Here is a 21,590-nt window from a genome sequence, read left to right on the forward strand (position 1 = left end):
AAAAGTCTAAGGGAGAGAATTCTCAAGCCTTGAGGTTTTACAAGAAGATAGGACCAAGATTTCTCCCTACCACAACCTGAACCTTCCAATTATCCTGGACATAGTGGTAAGGAGTGTAGGGTTGCAGGGATACCTATAGAACCTTAACTACAGGATGAGAGTCTGGGCAGGAGGAAGCTCTGGAGGAGACCCCATGTGACCTATGTGGTGTGCCTCATTCCCTGTGAAATGATGACGAGGCTAGAACTGGAGGGAAGGGGTTAGTGATAATAGAGAACCAAATTTGTGGAATCCATGGGAAAAGACCATGAAAGTCAGTAGTATCACCAGCAAAGTCTTCTTCAACCACGTATGAAGGGAAGATTAGTGAACTTAAAGCTATGGGTTGCCATGAGAGGAGAGAACATGGTACTATCCAGTCCTTGGGGCTCTTAGAAGCTTGGTAAGGCCCTATGTAACCTATCATTAATCATAATGGTGTGGCCCTAAAGCTGTCTGAATCACTTCATACAACGAGTCTTGGGGAATGCTGTAAGGCTTTAATCTGGTGAGTGGAGGTAACAGCAGCATCTCTGGAAAGCAGCAATACTCAGAGTTAGAAGGTAGCACCCTCGTCAAAGAGGATTTTTCTGCAGGGTGGGAGGAAGAGTGACAGGGCCTAGGAGAGATGCCTGGTGAGGTATAGATTAACTGTAGGCACTCAGTCAAGACTGTGGCTCAGATCAGGAAGTCATAGAGTGTGAACTGGAAACTTGAGAAAAAAGCAAAGTCATACAGATTGGGTAGAGTTTCAATAGGTCCTGGCAAGGAGACCACAGTCAACAGACGTGTGGGCCCCAGTGGCTCCTTTTGGGGACACAGGATATCACTCTGTCAACATCAAATCCAATACTGAACTCTATATACTGGCAGGAGTGAAGCTGCTGATAGATCACCATGCTGGGGCATTAGAACTGACTCAGAGTTTAGCTCGAGCTGAGCATACAGATTAAAGCTTAATGTTTTTAGCTGGATTCACTTGGGGTAGATGTTCTCTCCTTTGATGTAACAAAAGGTCTTTGTGACATACAACAGCTAGTATTAATGGGTAAAGCATTGGTATTATCAAGGGTAGACTTATGTGGCTCTTTTACCAAAAGAAACATACTGATGTTCAGAATAAATCATGAAACAATTAAAAAACATACACTTTTTTGAGGTTTTTAAATTGGTTCTTTTTATTTATACATGATAGTAGAATCCATTTTGACATAATTATAAAAGCATGGAATGTATCTTGTTGTAATTCAGTCCCTAGTACCTCCTCTTCCCCAGACCTCTGCTTCCTTCCCCCTATTTTACTGATCTTTGTGCCACTTACCCATATTTTTAAAATTAATTTCTTGTGGATTTACACAATGGTGAGACTCAGTGTGATATATTTGTATACGTACATAGGAAAGTTATATCAGATACATTCCAGTGTTTTTCCTTTTCCTTTCCCTCCTCCCTTCCCATCATTCCCCTTCCTTCCCATCATTCCCCTTTATCTACTCCACTGATCTTCTATTTTTTTTTTTTAAATCCTCTACCACTCATATTGTGGATTAGCTTCTGTATGTCAAATAAAATATTTGATCTTTCACTTTTTGAAACTGGCTTATTTCATACATGGTAGTCTCCAGATTCATTCGTTTACCAGCAAATATCATAAAGTAATTCTTTGTGGTTGAGTAATACTCCATTGTGTATATATACCACATTTTCGGTATCCATTCATTTGTCAAAGGGTATTTAGGTTGGCTCTATACTTAGTTAATGTGAATTGTGCTGCTATAAACACTGATGTGACTGTTATCACTGTAGTATGCTGATTTTAAATCTTTTGGATATATACTGAGGAGTGGGATAACTAGGTCAAATGGTGGTTCCATTTCTAGTTTTTTGAGGAGTCTCCATACTGCTTTCCAGAGTGGTTGTACACATTTGCAGACCCACCAACAAAATGAGTGTGCCCTTTTCCCCACATTCTTGCCAACGTTTATTGTTACTTGTATTCTTGATAATTGTCATCCTGACTAGAGTGACATGAAATTTCAGTGTAGTTTTAATTTGTCTTTCTCTGTTTGCTAGAAATGGTGAACATTTTTTTCATGTATTTGTTGACTGCTCATATTTCTTCTTTTGAGAAGTGTCTGTTTAGTTCCTTTGCCCATTGATTGGGTTATTTGTTTTGTGTGTGTATGTGTGTTAAGTTTTGAGTTCTTTGTATATTCTGTATATTAATGCCCTATCTGAGGAGAAGGTGGCAAAGATTTCCTCCATTCTGTAGGCTCTTTCTTCATGCTCTTGTTTCCTTTGCTATGAAAAAGCTTTTTAATTTGATGCCATCCCATTTATTGATTTTTTAAATTTTACTTCTTGCATTTTAGGAATCTTTTAAGGAAGTCAGTTTCTGACTGGCATGTTGGAGTATTGGGTCTACATTTTCTTCTAGGAGGTGCAGGATTTCTGGTCTAGGTGTTTGATCCCCTATCTCTCACCCTGTACAAAACTCAACTCGAAGTGAATCAAAAACATATACTTTGACCCCCAAATTAGAACACATGATGTGATAAATATGAGATAAAGATACTGGATAAGATACCTGCAATCAGAATTGTTTTGATAAATAGGAAATCATGTGGTCAGCAAAATAAGCTTTGCAATTAGGGAGCTTATGTCCGTATAGGAGGGAGATGGTATGCACATGTGAGAGTCAGAGAGGCTGTGTGTTGGAGATACTAACTGGGGAGTACAGGAAAGGAAGAGCACTTGTCCTATTTGGGCAATCAGGGAAGACCTCATAAAGGTAGCAGCACATAGTTGGACTTTGGTGGTTGCATAGGATTTGAACAGGGAACTATGGGAACATAAGCCTTTCAGGCAGAGAAATAGGATGAATGAAACCCAGAAATTTGGAAGCAAAAATTTTAGACACAACTGTTAATATATAAGTAATTTGGGAGAATGGGATAAGACAAGAGAGGAAAAGTAGATTCTAATGTTATGAAGATGGTGGTGAATGGGAGGTTTGGTGACCAGAAATCAGGCAATGCATTGTGTTCTGGAATAGAAAGATGAGAAACTTCAGAAATGAAGACATACATTTGGGAGATGCAGACTTAATCTAAATTAATTTAGAATCTTTGTCATTTAGGTCCTTTCCTGGAAATGTATGATATTAAATACATTCAGAAGGAGAAGAACTAATGGTCAAATCTTTTACTTTGGTGGACATACAGATATGGAAGAAGATTTTCTCAGCACAACATTAAGGAGGACACTCTGGGTAGTTCAGCACTAAGGCAGCTAAGAGAGGAGTATCAAACTGGAGTGCCAAGTACTGCTGAGAAGCTGGGAGGATAGACACAGGGAATACTGTGCTGCTGTTTTAGAACTCTGTTACCTTAGAAGTGTGGTTTTAGATGATCAGAGTCAAGGTAAGAGTAAGGGTCGAATCCCCAGTATGGTGGTTAAGGGAAGTGGTTCTCAAAGTGTGGTCACTAGACCAGCAGCGTCAGTATCGTTTATTTCTGAAAATCTTCTTGCCCCATCCAAGGCTTACTGACTCAGAAACTTTGAGGATGGAGTCCTAGAAATCTGTGCTTTATCAATCCCTCCAGGTGATTCTGATAGCTGCCAAAGTTTGAGAAATACTATGTTATAAGAATACATGGTGAGACTGTAGAGCCCAAGAGTCCCTATATGTTAAATCTGATTGTCTAAGGGTCCATAGACGTAGAGTACAGTATTCTCAAAGCCATCCTTATTTTATCTCGACAAGCATAAATTTTCTCCTCATTAGGATATTGTGATTTGAGGGGAAAACTTTCAACCTTCCAGCTTTTTATTTTAAATACTGTCGTTCAGGTCCATTGGGTCACTGAAGACTTTGGGGTTCAAGAGTGTTCCCTCTAGATCCATTGTGTTTTTGTGTGTGTGTGATGATACCTTTAAGTAGGTATAACAAACAAGTTTTATTTGTGTATCATTTTTTATTAGGATTCTGGACCGAGATCAATTGTGAGGCCACATCCACTGGGGAGAGAATCATGATTAGTAATGTCTGCCATGGGTGCAGGATGAAAGGACTGTGATCCACATGGTAGGTATTTACCATTCTGCCATAGGGTTTATGGAGATCCTAGGGCATGAGATACTTTTGATGGTAGCAGAATCCTGGATAAAGGATAAGGATGTTGAGATGGTACTGAGGTAGGGGAAAGCATCTCAAAATTTTCCCCACCAGGTTGACTTCTAATGTTGTGTTCCTGATACTTGACACCAACATGAATTACCACACCTTGTCAAAGCTCCAGGAAATGTAAGAGACTTTGGGGTTTAGGAATAGAGAAAAAAAAAATCTACTATTGCTTATTCTAAATGGGAGGAATTAAACAGTTAGGGTCTGCGGTTCTCTAATGGAATCCACTTGCCATTTGTTTTGCCTGAAGTACAAGCATAGCATCCAAATGAGACTTTGACCAGAAGCATAGTAACTCTTCCTGTCCTTCAGGTCCTCTGGGCTCCCCAAGACACAGCAGAACAGCCTTGTACCTGGGATGCTTTGTGTATTCTTCCACTTATCCAAACAGTTGAATTGGCTTGCTGAGTGGTGTTCTTTCACAAGCAGCCTGTTATCCTACTTACCATCCTAGTCAGGGGAGTTAAGTTATTTTACATATTTTTTTTTTTGCCCTGTGGTAGCATAATGACTATTTTAAAGCAAAAATCTTGGAGGATATCATGAAGAGTAATTAAATATGACACCTGGCATGGGGAAGAATCATATAGTGTTATGTAAAGCATGAGGTTTAGGCTTCTTTGAGTTAGAAATGAATACATTTTTCCTATTCATACTTTAAAAATCTGCATCAGTGACAAGTCTTTGTTTGGAAGATTTTCTACTTAACAGGCAATGTAAATAATGAACTTGGAATATAGTTGAAAGGGCACAGGATTAGGGTACAGGAGAATTATGTGATTTAGGTCAAAGAAGTGTTGGCTTTAGCACTGGTGTTTTGTGTTCTTGAGTGAGTTTCTTGATCTCTCTTGGTCTCAGTTTCTGATTTGATAAATAAAGGGATTGAGCAAAGTACTCTGTAAGTGTTCTGGGATATCAGTTGTGCATTTGGATTTGACATTTATCTTACCTGAACATGCCATTGTCTTAGACTCATTCATTAAGTTCAATGTCTAGTCTTACTGCTGGTTCTGTTTTCCCTCTCTCTCTCTATTGCTCATTCTTTCTTTCTTGAGGGAATGTTTACTCTTGAGGTTCACTTATCTGAGTCAAAGTCTGGATTCATGTTACCCTGCTTAATACTTTGTGATCCCCTACTTGTTGGTAGAGCACATAGGACATCTTCATGTTATTTAAAAAAATAAAATAAAATGAAAGATTCCTCCCATTTGAAAGGATCACCCAGAATTCCTGAAATTCCCACCATTATTTACTCCTTTGGCTTAAGGCATTGAAATATTTTCTGTTCATTAATTTACATTTCTTGAGGCCACACCATATAAAATACATCATGCTAAGAAACACAGACCAATTTTTGCTCTTAGAAGCTTATAATTTAACAAAGACTTCTGAAAGAGTTCACAGGTTAATAACACCTCCATAGTTTTCTTTTTTTAAGCAAAGGAACAACTACTGAAAGCTAAATATTAAAGTAAATCATTATCTTTAAGTAAACCATTTTCTGCTGCTTTAACGGAATCCCTGAGACTAGGAACTCTATAAGAACAAAGATTTATTTCTTTCAGTTCTGGAGGCTGGGGAAGTTCAATAGCAAGGTGCCAGGATCTAGTAAGGACTTTCTTGCTGTGTCATCTCATGGTGGAAAGTGGAAGGGCAAGAAAGCATGAGCAAGAACGAGAACAACAGGATCAGAATTCGCGTTTATGAACAAGTCTACTCTTGGGATAATAACAGTAATGCATTCATGAGGTCCTACCTCCAACATTGTTGCTTTAGGTAGTAGGTTTCCACTCATGAACTTTGGGGAACACATTCAAACCATAGCAACAGTACAACTGGAGATGGATCTATTCTGAGATCTTAGCTTTTCATCTGTAGTTAGAACCTAAATGAATGACACACATATGGTTCGTCTAATACTAAGGGAAGGAAAGTAAAATCCAAATCCTCTTTTTTTAATAGGAAGCTTTAAAGTAAATTTATATTTAATTAAATATATATGTATTCATTACAAGGAAATATGACAGTATACAGTAGAAACAAAACAAAAATATAACATAAACTATCTTAGGATAATATATTTTATATAGTGTATTTCTTTTTTAAAATGACATTTATTTATTTTTTGTTTTTTAAATTTTTTTTTAAATTTTTACAGATGCTTTTTGATTCATTGTACATAAATGGGATATGCCTTTTTGTTTCTATGGTTGTGCACAATGTAGATTCATACCATTCATGTTATCATACTTGTACAAAGTAAGAATTAATAAATGGAATGGATTCAAACTAAAATGCTTTTTCTCAGCAAAGGATAAAATCAATGATGTGCAAAGAGAGTCTACAGAGTAGGAGAAGATCTTTTCCACATGCACTTTAGATAGAGAACTAATCTCCAAAATTTATAAAGAACTTACAAAACTTTACACCAAAAATACAAAGAACCCAATCTATAAATGAGCCAAGGAACTGGACAGACACTTTACAGAAGAGGACATACAGGTGATTAATAAATATATGAAAAAGTGTTCAACATTTCTAGTAATTAGAGAAATGCAAATTAAAACAACTCTAAGATTTCATCTTACTCCAATTAGAATGGCTATTATCAAAAACACAAACAATAACAGATATTGGTGTGGATATGGGGAAAAAGGCACACTTGTACATTGTTGGTGGAGTTGCAAATTGGTGCAGCCACTCTAAAAAGCTGTGGAGAATCCTCAGAAAACTTGGAATGGACCCACCTTTCGACCCAGTTATCCCACTCCTTGGTTTATACTCAAAGGACTTAAAATTAGCATACTACAGTAATGCAGCCACATCAATGGTCATAGCTGCTCAATTAAGAATAGCTAGTTTGTGGAACCAACCTAGATGCCCTTCAACAGATGAATGGATAAAGAAACTGTGGTTTATATACGCAATGGAATATTATTCAGCCATAAAGAAGAAGAATATTATGACATTTGCAGAGAAATGGATGGAATTGGAGAATATCATGCTAAGTGAAATAAACCAATCTCAAAAAACCAAAGGCCGAATGGGGGTGGGGAGGTGAAAGAAGAATAGAGGAACTTTAGAGTACGTAGAGGGAAATGAGAGGGAGGAGGGGGAGTATCAAAAATGGTGAATCCTCATTTGAAAAGCAATGCAGACTTCTCCATTCCATATATAACTCAAATTCATTGTTTTAAAAGTATTTTTCAGGTATAGATGGACACAATACCTTTATTTTATTTATTTATTTTTATGTGGTGCTGAGGATCAAACCCAGTGCCTCATATGAGCCAGGCAAGCACTCCACCACCGAGCCACAGCTGCAGCCCATCAAATTAACTTTTTAATACACTTTTAAGTAGAGAAACTATCAAAGCTGCTTTAATGAGTATATAAGACATACTTATGAGAAAATATCCAGTACAGTATATGTTACAGTTCTTAGGCAACATCATTCCTTTAGATATGTCAAATGTACCACCCCTGCCCCACATAGTATTTATGTGCTTAGGAAAATTTCATCCATAGAACAAAGATGAATTTCAGCCCAGGCAATATTACGTTCTTCATTAGTAGAATTCCAATGAATAAGATGTCAGTTATATTTCATACACTCACTCATAAAAGTTAGGGAGTAGAAATCAGTGCACAATGCTCAGTCATTAATATTCTTGAGAGGGCACATGTGTGACTTTTATCCTGGGTGAATGCTAATGTTTATATAGATTAGGATCTAAGAGCTATTGAACATCTTAGAGAAAGCTATTCTAAAAATTGAATGAAGGATATCTTACACTTCAAGCTAGATTTAAAAAAGTGTATAAAATATACAGATGCAGGTTTGTGCTGGGGAATCTGTTGCACCATTGTATGTATGACAAGGTATAGATTAGACCCAGTGTTTCAGAAATAGCCAGAATGCACTAGCAGAGCTCTGGAAAAAAGAAAAAAAAAAAAACCTGTGCACTTGTAAACTTGGCAGATCTTAACTGTGAATGGTTGCCCCAGACCAGATGAACTGTTGGGAATGTTGAGAGAGCCAGGGAAAGAACTTGCTTATTTCTGACGCCTGAGAGAGGGAAAAAATAATCCAAATGACAGACGTTCAACAGGATGGTGGTTCAGTACTTGGAAAGCACTGAGACCGAAAACCACCTGTGGTTGGTAATGGAAAGTAAATGTCTTTTTTTTTTTTTTTTTTTCTTTCTTAAATTTAAGTACTATTTTGGGCTTCACACCCCAAGTAAAATGCCAGGGGCACAGAGGTAGACAGTTGCCCACAATGACATCAAGAGTGAGCCCTTGTGACTCATAAACAATTTGGGGTCTCCATGAATTAGGAAGAGTGAATATTCTGGACCAAATTCAGAGAACAGAAATTCAAAAATATAATAGCTGGCTTAAGAGGATAGATTAAGAGGACTAAATATGTTTAACTTGGATGAAGAATGAAAAAAAGGGGATATAATAGCCATCGCAGGTCCTTGAGGAGCTGAAACTCAAACCAAATAAGGAGAGGAACTGTTTGGGGTGGTGTGCAGAGGCACAGCTATGCCTGAGTTGATGAAATTGAGAAAAGGAAAACTCAGTCTGAATGTCAGGAAAATATTTCTTACACAAGTTCCATAAATCTGCCAAGGGAAGTGGTATAAGTCTTGTTATTTGAAATCACTTAAAATTAGATTGGATAAACCACTCATTTTTTTAGCCCTCCCCCACTCCAACTTTTCTTTATATAAAAATCTGTGTTTTCCTTGCTTTTGCTTATATTCATAAGATCCCTAAATTAAAGGTTCCCTGTGAAAATCTGAAAGTATTTTTATTGTATTTTTAATTTGAAAATATTGAGTTGGTTTCCCTTGAAAATAGGTTCCTAGGATGTTGATTATATTTTTCTTTCTTCCCAAAGTTTATTCCTTAATTTTGTTTTTCAAGCTTATTTGGATACAGTCTTTAGTTGTTTGGTTTTACTTTCAGAGAGGAGTTGCGGGACGAGGTCCCCCTGCCCCCCCCCGTTGCTACCCCCCAACCCCCACACCGTGAGGCTAGGGATAGAAGCCAGGGTCCCATACACACTAGGCAAAAACACTACCTTAGCTACACCCTTAGCCCCAAGAGTTGTTTGGACTGGATACTTCAAAGTACTTAAAAGTAAAAGGATTCCTTTTTTTTTTTTTTAATGGACACAATACCTTTATTTTATTTATCCATTTTACGTAGTGCTGAGGATTGAACCCAGTGCCTCGCATGTGCAAGGCAAGTGCTCTACCACCGAGCCACAGTCCCAGTCCATAAAAGGATTCTAATTGAATTAAATTAAGAATCAATAACAGAAATGAACTTGGAAAATTCACCAATATATGGAGATTAAATAGCATACTCTGAAATGATCAGTGGGTCAAAAAATAAATATCCAGGGAAATTAGACAATATTTTGAGGTGAGTGAAAATGTAAACCTCTAACACTCAAGATGTAGCTAACAGAGTTCAGAAAAAATCTGTAGCTATAATTGCTTATATTAAACATGAATAAAATCTCAAGTCAATAATTTCTCTATTAAGGAACAAAAAGAAGAGCAAACTAAAACTATACCAAGTAGCAGAAGAAAAATAAAAAAGAAGAAAGAAAAAAACAACAAAGATTTAAGTGGAAATAACTAAAACAAAAATTAGAAAAATAATAGAAAAATCAATGAAACTAAAAGTTGGATCATCAAAAGATACAAAAGTAGTTAGGCCAAGAAAAAGAGAGAGTCATCAGGGAAATGCAAATCAAAATGACAAGAGACATTGCTTTAATGTACTTGGGTGGTTATTATTAAAAACAGAAAATACCTGTGCATGAGGATGTGGAGAAATTGGAACCCTCACACACTATCACACATTACGAGTGGGAATGCAAAATGGTTCAGCTGCTGAGGAAACAGGTTAGTAATTCTCCAAATGCTAAATATAGACTTAGCATATGACAGCCATTTCAGCCTAGGTACATCCCCTGGAAAATTGAGAACATTTGTCACGAAAACCTGGACATGAATATTCATAGCAGCGTGGTTATAATAGCCTAAAGTGGAAACAACTGATGAATCAATAAGCAAAATGTGGCATATTCATATGGTGGAATGTTACTGGCAATAAAAAGAAGTGAAGGAGTGATATATGCTACAATACGGGTGCAACTCAAATGTGTTATGCTAAGTGCAAGAAGCTGTTTATAAACACCACTGATCCCATTCATATAAAATGTCCAAAGTAGACAAAAATAGAAGAGTGGTTGCAAGTAGGTAGGAGATGGGGGCATGAGAATGTGCTAAAATTAGATTCTGGTTGGACAACAATGTGAATATGCTACCAATCATTGAGTTACACACTTTAAATGGATAAATTATAGAGTATGTGAATCATATCTCAATAAACTACGTAAGATAAAGGGGGAAGAAAGGACTTTATATGATGCTGGGCTTCTCTAAAGATAATTATGAAGAGGCTGACCTTAAAAGGAATACTTCCCACTCACCTGTCCTCTTTCTTTCTCTCTCTCTGTCACTCTCTCTTTTATGAGACATGACGTACAAACACACAAAATAATAATTCATGACTCATAAATGACTCTGAGTTTTAGATGACCAACTTCATGAAACTGAGAAAAGGAAAATGAGAAATAAGATGTCTTTTCCACAATTTCCATAAGTCCTTTGAGAGAAGTCTTAGATACCTGATTTTCTTTAAATGTAGATTGAATAAAGCACTCATTTATTCCAGTGGGTGGGATGGAGTGGATCCATCACTTAAAGTTAGGTGGGACACTCAGATTGGTGTATTGATCCAGTGTAGGGGGAAAGACATTGCCATTCTTATGAATAGATTGAGTTCCCTTCTGCTGGAAAGAGGGTTGGGAGGGAATTTGATATTGTGCCACCCCAATCCCCAAAATTATAATGAAACATTTCAACTAACATTCTGGTGTTTCAGAGATGGGGGAAAATCTTTTTCAAATAGAACATAAAACCGGATTGTTCATGAAAGCAAACAAAAAACCCAACTCTGTAAGTTGTGAAATGCCAGATTCACAATGAGGGGAGAGGAAAGGCAGGATAGAAGCTGAATACAAGGTGCTACCTATCACTATGGTGGGTTGTGCTTCACTGGGGAAATTTTTATATGACAGGTGAGGCTAGGAAGTCACAAAGAAGCTTTGCTATCTTCCAATCTTTACTAACTCCTTTTGGCAATTGATGTCTGAGATTCCTTTGGTAAGAAATAGTCTTTCATTCCGTAGCTAAAGTTAATAGACTTCATGTGACATAATAGGAGTTAATCCTCAAGAGTAAATGTTTTCATCAAGGGCTACTGGATGATGCTGTACCTGATGGGTTTATTAAAGCATATAGACCCTAAATTCTGAGGTGGCAGAGGTGGGAAAAGAAGATGGCGGCAGGCTTAGAGGATTATGGTGAGAAAGGTAGGTATAAGGAAGAGAAGAGGAAGATTCTTAAGCAGGATAGCAACTTGATGAGGTCAATGGCTGAGGTGGCTTTGACAGTCACAGCAAACACACAAGACTGGGCCAAGTGACAAAGTGACCAGCCACTTTGAAAGATGTTGCCATAATCCAGACACAAGGAGGTTAGAACAACTGGAATAGGGTTGTGCCTGTAGAAGTGGAAAAGGAGGAGCAAATTTAGGAGAAAAGGTGGAAAAAGAACTTTCACCTAGCGTATGGATCTAGAATCTTGTAAGAACTCTCTAAATGTAGCATGAATCCATAGTAATTGAGAAAAGGAATCATTCTATTCATTTAATTCTTTATTCCTTACCTTAAAAACCTTTCAATAATTCCTCAATGCCATCAAGATAAGCTCCAAATGCCATGACAATGTTACGAGCCATTTTCTGACTTGTTCTTGCATACCTTTCCAATCTCTCTCTCTCCTTACTGCTTATCTCACACTCAAACCCAGCCATCCAGAATCGTTCTCTCCACCTCTGGGTTTTTGTAGGGACTGTTTCGCCCTGAGGGTCTTTCTTTTCTTTTCTTTTCTTTTTGCACCCACCCCCCATCTCTTTCCCCTAAATTGGGGTAATTCATTTGTATCCTTGAGATTTCAATTTAGACATCGTTCTGTAGAAAATCTCTCTTGATACCCTTCTTTCCCTCCATCTGGGCTAATGGGCTTTCCCATGAGTCTTTAATACTCCCCCCAGCTTATGAGTATCCCACTATAGCACAGACTACTGTGATGAATGGCTCTCCAAATTTTGGAGAGCAGGAAAGTCACCTTTGGTGTTTGTTAAATGCAGACAGACATCCAGGCTCTTCACCATAGAATTTGGTTTAGGAGAGTTAGCTGAACCTTTTTAGGAACATGGATGTATTGTAATTGGTTGGCTATTTATTGGTCTTGCCAACTGGACCAGGTCTCTGGAAGGGCAAAAGTCATTATAATCCTAACATTCAAAATAGGATCTGATATGGCATAGGCAATCATTAGGTAATTGTCAAATGAGGGAATAAATGATGTGAGAACAGGGAAGAATTTAAGAAGTGACTGAAATCTGCATGCTTGGAAACAAGGAGGTAATGGAAAAAAATGGGGAAAGTGTCTGTTTGTGGGAGAAAATGATGAACACCTATACTCAAATTTCAGATGACAGGTGGGGACTCTAAGGCAGTGCCCAGGACTCCATGCCTCCTGTCTGGCACTGACTGTGATGTGGAAAATGGCCTGGCCTTACTTACATTACCTATGTACTTCCAAGGACTCAGAGTGTGTTTTCTCCAAAAGCAGCATATAATTTTAAGAATTGCAATCATTTTTTCCATGTTCTTTTGAAGGCTGTAAAATAATTTTAGATGCAATAAGTAATTCTAGGTCTTGCTTACCCTTGACCTTTGAAGTTTGATTCAAAACATCACACATCTCTCAGTCCAGATGTCAGCAAGTTATAGCTGTAGGGAAGAGCTTGGACTCATTTATACAAGGAACTGGAAATGTTTGCTAATGGCATCTTACCTTTATAATTATTTAAGTATTCAAATGAAATATAATTTTGTTACTGTATATGCAAAAGATGAGGACTGGGAAAAATAATGAAGTTTCCCAATGCATTTGGAATTGAGCATTGCCATGTAATTGGTGTAAGAAGTCTTTAAAACACATGGTGACTCTTCTAACCCAAGGATAAAAAGAATAATTTCCATCAAGTGAGTCTGCAGGCTTTTCTTAGAATTTGAGCTCCTTTTATCCATTTCCTACGTCCAGTCCTCATCCTTGGTTTCTAAATGTAGGATTCACACAGAACTAATTACCAAATCTACCCCGCCAACCACTCTTGAAAACTTCTTAGTCTTTTCACTAGTAAAATCAACCTTGACCCCAGCACCGCAAAAAAAAAAAAAAAAAAAAAAAAATCAACCTTGAGAAGAATATGTCTTTATACGGTAAGCAATCAACAATCCAGATAGATTGATTTGGCCTTTCTCAGAGTGTGTGGTGAGTCATCATGATTTGTGTATATTTCTTTAGATTCCCTATTGGGTGGTAAGCATCTTGAGCACATGGGACAGATATCCTTCTCAGTCAATAATATAATGTTTTACATTCAAGTACTTAATAAGTGGCTATGGAATGGATAAATTAATCTGTAGCACCTTTCTGGTCCTGGTTAGCTCATTAGTTGCTTAGTATGTAGCGCTGGGCACAGACAGCTCAGTGAACATCTCCTAACACCTCTCTGATGTTTATTTTTCCTGAGAAAACATGGTTAATCACACCTTGGAGAATCTTGGGCACCTTCCCTGGTAGGTATGTTATCTGTAGGCATGGACCATGTTGGGCCTAGAAGCATGACTAGATTCTCTAGGTGGAGAATCTCAAGTGCAAAGAGATTGTGAGACACCTGATGTTCTAGTATAAATTGTTGGCAGAGTGATGACCAGAAACCTTTCTGACCAAATAGATGACTTCTTGGGAACAACTGACTTCTTGACAAACAACTGACTTTTTGATGTGAGGACATTTCTTAAATAGAACTTGGCCTTCATAATCTCTTCCAGTTTTCAGAGCAGGAAGATTTTTTTTTTCCATCTTCTTTCCCTTCTCTGGCTTCAAAATGGAAAGTTAGTGCTTATTAATCCTCTGTTCTTTTTAATAATAGCTTTCCATGAAGGTTTCTTCATCCTCCAGAGTCCAAAAACCCACACTATTCTCTGTTTAGACCCCTGTTATCTCCCACTACCTCTTCCCTAACATACTTGGCTCAGTGTGAGACTATCAGTTCCCAGTCAGGAGGGAAATTCTGTTTCATGTGGATGTTAGAAAATGTCTTTCTTTCTTTAACAGCTTAAAACTTATTGCTGTGATCCTTTATAAATCCTTTAAAATCACTTCATACTTGTAGAAAACTTTTCTGTTGGTTCTGAAGGACCATTTGTTGTGTGTGTGTGTGTGTGTGTGTGTGTGTGTCCTTAGTGGTGAGGTTCTCTTGACTGAGAATCATTATGAGAAAGGCTCCCCCAACCCTGATTATGTGTCCGTGCTTAAAATAAACTTCCAATATCATACTATCCTGACTCTTCTATATGGCAACACACTAATAAGACGTATTGGCATGTGGCATATTTGCCATCCTCAGCTGGAAATATGTCCATGTAATATTTTCTTGCCCTCTCCTGTTCCACAGAGAGTGCCAAAGCAGCAGCCAGCACCTGCAGTCGCTGGCAAGGTGTGCTTGGCAGCTGTCCCAGCCAGATGCCAAGGTCTAGTCTGCTCCAATAATAGTGTCGGGGTGGCAAGCTGACTTCCTGCTGACATGCAAATCTGCCACTGTCCTGTGTGGAGTGCTCTGGAAAGCCTGGAGTAAAGTTGGCTCTAGGGAATGGAATGGACTCCCCCTGACCCTTCCCTGGAATGTAGTAACCAAGTGGTGAAAATCTCTCAGGGTTAGAAAGATGTTCTGAAGGCTTTCTGCTTCTCCTAAAGACTGCTGAGTCCACCCAAATCACCTTGATTCTTCTCCTGGTGCCTTGACATCTTCTGATGAAGAAACATCCTCCAAATCAGAGCCTATGGCCCCATATCTCTGCCTTGTGACAGGAGCAGTTGGAGCTCAAGTCCACCAGCCAGCTGGCATTGTAAAGGCAGATGAATTTACTTCATTTTTGGTACAGAATGTGCTGAAGGGTCTAAATTGGCCTCTGTGAAGGCCAAATCAGCATGCTGATTTGAATTTTCCTCTTCAATTACAGTAGATTCTCATGCTTGGTATCCACCCAAAAGAAGTGTTCTTATGGAGTTCCTTTGGAAGTGGGCACTGGTCCAGGCAAGTTCATCCATAGGTAGAAGGTAAATGTGGTTGTCTCATAAATTCTATTACTGTTACACTGGGATACTAGGAAGAGTATGGGAGGTCAAATCATTTAGCACAGAAGTATAAGGCTTTGGAGTCAAGTATCATGAGTTTGAATCCTGTTTCTACACTCACTATGTGTTTTTTGGATGAGTGACTAACTCTTTTTGAGTTTATAAAATTTATAATTTTATAAATAACCATAACTTTTGAGGTTACTACATTTGAAGAGTAAGGGTGAAAATACATGAAGTACACTTAGCATAGCACCTGATATAAAATGAATACTAGTAAATGCTTTAATAATAGCCTTTTCTGTTTACTTTGCAAGATATCAATCAGCACTGACATGTGTCTAAATTCTTCAGGGTAACTGCAAGCCTGAATGGTAAAGCGGCCTTAAGTGAGTTGGTTTGAGGTTGAAATCCCTTGCTTGAGTGGATGCACAAGCCCATCGTACTATTGTGTAACTTTAATTTTTCAGCTCCAACCTCAATGACAGGTTCATGTAACATGTCGTGAGTGCCCCCTGCAATTGTGGTTAGATGAAAAGAATATATGGGATAATGATAGAATTCCTCCTCCTCTGCCTTGCCCATTGCTGTGGTATAGAAGGAAGAAGTTTCTCCAGAAAGTACTTTCTGAATAGCAAGAGCACGTGTGTTGGTTTGTTTGAGAACACATAGTTCTTGGATTCTGTTCTTGGTGGGCTAGATTAGGTTTATTGGCCTGAGTTTTCACTCTATAGGAGATGGTTAGAATTTAGTACTATACAAACTAGTACCATTTGTGGCCCCTGGAACTTTTTACAGAGACATTACTGTTTGTGAAGTCCTTTAAAGTTCACATTTCCTATGCATCTGGAAATTCCAGTTACCAAAACTGAATCATTGCTCTGTGACCATAATTTCCATTCCTTTAGTAGTAACTGGTCTGGGATTGCACTTGATTAAGTACATACCTTCTTAACAAACTCCTCCTTCACCAGTCTTCATTTGCTTAACAAACTGAGGAGCTTCCTGGAGTTTTCATTGAAATCTGAGAAGACAATTTTAGATATCTGTTTATTTTCCGTCATGGTCTGGTGGTGGGCTGACCACCATCTCCTTCCCTTCCACCGGCTGTGTCAGTGATACTTAAAGGACAATAGACAACTACATGAGAGTTTTTCAAACTTTAAAATGCACACAAATCTCTTGAGGATTTTGTTAAAATGCCTATTCTGATTCAGGAGGCCTGAGGTTGGCCTGAGACTTTGCATTTTTAACAAGCTTCCAGGTGAATCCTGTGCTTCAGATATACTGATCAAGAGATCAAGAACAACTTTATCCAAAGTTTTATACATGAAGTGCTCTAGAGATTCAATTCTCTACCTACTGAGCCTTTCAGCAAATCTAGCTATTTTTTTCTTCCCTGAATTCTTATGTGGAACTTTCTGATCATTTTATCTTTTAGCAGCTCCAAACTCTATAGATTTATGCAACCTTAACTTAGTTCCTTTACTCTTGGTTGATTGATTTTATATTGATATTTTTCATCCACTCAGATTTTCGATCCTTGTATATGTGGCTATTGCTGTGACATGCAGTATATACTAAATAGAAACAAGCAATCAGTATCAGTGCTTCTTTTGGAACTGTTTTGCTTTTCCTGACCTTTGGCTCTCAAACTCTCTTTTGCTTATTTCACTATCAGATCCATGGCTTTCTCAAACTCAATGATATGTACCACCTACCAGAGTCCCTTTTAGGGATATCTACTATTGGCATTTCCTAGATAAATTCCATGCTCATGAAAATTGCTCTACAGTAATCTTCTGTTATCAGTTCCCTTGGCACAAGGAAGCAAGCTAAAATTTCTTTAGCTACCTGTGTGATCAAACAACAAGTTAACAAAATACAGCCAATATGTTTAGAAACATCTCCTCCCTGTTCTCCTTTTGAAAACTAGCAACATACCCAAAAACGTGCAGGAATGGAAATTTGGGATGTACCCATTTCTTTGGAATTGAAAGAAGTAATGTAGAACTTAGCAAACATCAATTCTGGTTGGTTGGTTTGTTTTGTTAGAAGAACAAATTATAGCATTGGCCATGTTTTCCTGACTCTTTCCCCTTCCTTTCCTGGTTGTTTATTGATAATTCTCCTAAGTGCTCTACTAGATTGCCTATAGTGAATAGCTTTAATGAATATAAGCAGTTCATTAAGTTATGATACCAATGTATTCCAGGGAGTATCAGTTTAAGGTTTTTATCAAGCTCAACAGTGCATCAGAATGGTTGATAGATCTTGTTAAAAATTTCTGGACTCACATTCCCAAGATTTGAACTTGGTAGGTCTGGGAATGAGGATGGTCAATTTTATCTGTTGACTCCTCTTCACCTCTCTGACTTCTAAAGGTTGGAGTGACCTCAGATTCAGTGCCTTCTGTTCTCCGACTCTGCTCACTCCTGAGGTGCTCCCATCTAAACTCAGAGATGGAAGTGCCTTGCATACACTTGTGACATTTCTGTCTCCAGACCATTCTTCTTCCTTAAACTCCACATGTGTTCATCAGTTTTTTGTTGCTATGGCCAAAATGCCCAACAAAAACAATTTAGAAGAGGAAAAGTTTAATTTTGATAGCTCATGATTGCAGAGGTTTAGTTCAGGGTCAGCCAAATCCATTGCCCTGGGCTCAAGTTGAGGCAGAGAACATCCAGACCAAAGGGCATGGCAGAAGAAAGTTACTCATCTCATGGCAACCAGGAAGCAGAGGGAAGGAAGTAAAGGGGGAAGCCACAGGATAGATGCCCTCTTCCAGGGCAGGTGCCCAGGGACCCACCTCTTCCAGCCATGCCACACCTGCCTAGAGTTACCACTCACTTAGTCTGTTCAAACTAGGATGGACTGATGAGTAATAGCTCTTGCAAACTGAATCATTTCACCTCTGAATATTCTGGCATTTTGGCAAGAGTTTTGGGGGATACCTTGTATGCAAACCATAATACCAGGTTTTTAAAATTTTTTTCCAGGCCTTTTCTCTATGAACTAAATACTATATTGTATTGTACTTTCAAGGAAAGACTTACCAATGGTGTTCAACTATGCACATGCATATTGTCTAGGCCAAGAGTAAACATCATTATACAACATATCTTACTTTTAATAAATGGATCACTTAAAATTTTTTTTTTCCAGTGCTGGAGATTGAACCCAGGGCCTCATGTATATTGGCCAACTCTGTACTACTGAACTATACCCCCATCCCCTGAACTCCAGGCTAATGCATCAACCACTGACCCACCATTTCAATCTTAATGTCTTGGTGTGCTTTCAAACCTGTTTTTTTTTTTTTTTTTTTTCTATAATCTTTTCCAACTCCAACTGTAGAATACCATGTACCCTGTTGCTCAGGTCAAAAACATCTTTCCTCCACTCCGCATAAAATCTGTCTTCAAATCCCCAAGTTTCAAAATATATACCCAATATTATTTTTCACTAAGGCCACAGCTTCTAACCTAGTCTAAGTGACCATCATTTCTCTCCTGGATTGTAGCAATAGCCTTCTAATTGATCTGTTGCCCCATCTACCATTAGTCCTCTGACTATATCTGCTACCATCCTCTCCCTTGCTCTCTCCACTTCCACCATATTGGTTTCTTACTCTTCCTAGAACATCCCAAGCTTGTCCCACTCAGGGATTTTATATGAACTGTTTTCTCTGACTGGAAGGCTGTCTCCTGAGACATCTGCATGTCACACTTTCTTACTTCCTTTAGATCTTTGCTCCTAAATAAGATCTATGCTTATTTAGGATCTTTCCTAGCAGAGAGAGCATCCCTAACCAACTCACATGGAATAGTGGCAACTCTGCAATCTGATCCATTTTTCTTTATAGTATTTATCCCACCTGATAGGTTTTACACTTTTGTTTATTGTTTAGATCCCACATCAGAATGAAAGCTTTAGGAGAAAAGAGCTTGCTAAGTCAGCACTTAGTAACTACTCAATAAATATTTGTTGAAAGAAAGAGAACTTTATTTTCCAGCAATAATTTATTTTTCAGTATCAATGCCATATATACAATGACAAGTTTAAGGCAAGTGCTCTATCTTGTTTGTCTCCGTGTTTTATGCAGGTGTACTTGGTATCCAGTAAATGTCTATTGAACAAATGAATAATTATGGTTTGGAGGAAATCCCATAGAATTTAGAGTCAGTGAGCTGAGTCCAAATTCTAGCTTGACTTGTGGCTTGGGCCAAGTTTTTCAGTCTTCCTGAGCTGTCACTATGGCCACAGCTTCTAACCTAGGTGATAAGATTCGAAGGTGATAAAAGTTTTGCTTTCCTATGATTATTCCAAAGATTAAATGAGATAGCACATATATAATATATATTCCTTACGATAGTGATGATAGGGACTTGATCATATTAGAAATGTGGAGCTTCCTTGTCCCGACCAGAATTACTCACTTATTTTCTTTCCTCTTCATTATACTTACTCCCCACTTAACAGAGTTCTTAAAATCAATGAAAGCCACTAACCAGAGCTTCCTCACTTTCCCAAATTCATGGACCCTAGTTTAAGGAAGATCCCAAATTTATCTCAGTAACTCAAGGAAACAGGAAGAGTAGCCATGAACCCATACTTGGGAGAATCTTAAAAATGTGTCTATAATACATTCAGAACCCAACTCTTTATCACTTCCAGTTTTCTCTCTCCTCTGCATTGTTGTATTGGTTTCCTTGTTTTTACCCCATCCTCCCTGCATTCTATACTCCATCCAGCAAGCACAGCAATCCTTTAAAAAAAAAAAAAAAAAGTTACATCATGTCCTTTTTCTGCTCCACTGACTCCCCATTTTACTCAGAGCAAACAGCAGAGTTTCTAAAAAACATCCACAGTCTCTATGAAATCGTCTCTCTTCCACATCTCTGAGCTCATCTCCAATTCCTACTATTTTTCTCCTTCCTCACTCCATGTGATGGGCTCCTTGTTGATCCTGGAGCATGTTTTTATGTGTGTTGCACTTGTTATTCCTTCTGACTTGAATGCTCTTTCCTTTTGCATAGTTCACTCTCTCACTTATATTAGATTTTTGCTCAAGACAAAAGTCTTGGCTTCATTTTAAAAATATCAATGCTCTTACTCTAGGAAAAAACACAAAACACCTATCATTATTTTTCCATAACCCTGTACCACCAATGGAACAACAATATCTCGCAATGATTTGTATACTCCAGACTCGGAGATAAGTTCTATGAGAATGGAAATTTTTGCTGACTTTCTCTGTTGTATCTTTAGTGCATAGCATATAGCAGATGATCAGTGCTTATTAAGTAAAAGAATAGATGGATGAATGAATGAATAAATCAGGGACGAGGGATGGATTAGAGTGGCCCATGGGTCTGTGTGGAAGTGTGAACTGCAAGAAGGGGCAAATGTAGAATTTAAATTCTGCTTCTGTGCACTCAGGCTTGGCTTGGTTCCTGTCACCTGGCTTGCTGACAGATGACACCACAACAAAGCAATGTGCTGGAGTGAGTCAGCTTTCAAGGTGCTGGACAACCTCCATATGTCAGGGTGACCTTGAAGGTGGGAACCCCTGCTGCCTTGCTGCAGTCCTCCAAAGAGGTTAGCAAACAGGCTGGTGGGCTCCAGCTCACAGGAATCAAAGGAAGAGCCTCCCTAGAAGTGCAGAGTTGACCTCTCTATTTCCTGTCTTTCTGGGTCATCCTTTTGCTGACTTGAAGGACAGAATTAACTGTGTGGGCTTTAAAACGTCTCTTCAGGAGTTCATTGGATGTCAGAGAGTGAAGAAAAGGATTCATAAAGCAAAGTAGAAGTTGGAAGGTGATTTGACTACAGTTAGTTATCATCCTAACCTCCATGCTTTCATTAGGCTCAGGAACCATGCTTCTCTGGGTCACTCTGTCTGGCAGTGGCTTGCTCCAGATGCTGTTATTACCAACCCCGAAGGACATGGGCAGGTGCTCAGAACAGAGTCACTGACTATTTTCTTTATTTAGAGAACC

This window comes from Sciurus carolinensis, chromosome 2, assembly GCF_902686445.1.
Source record: "Sciurus carolinensis chromosome 2, mSciCar1.2, whole genome shotgun sequence".
NCBI lineage: Eukaryota > Metazoa > Chordata > Mammalia > Rodentia > Sciuridae > Sciurus > Sciurus carolinensis.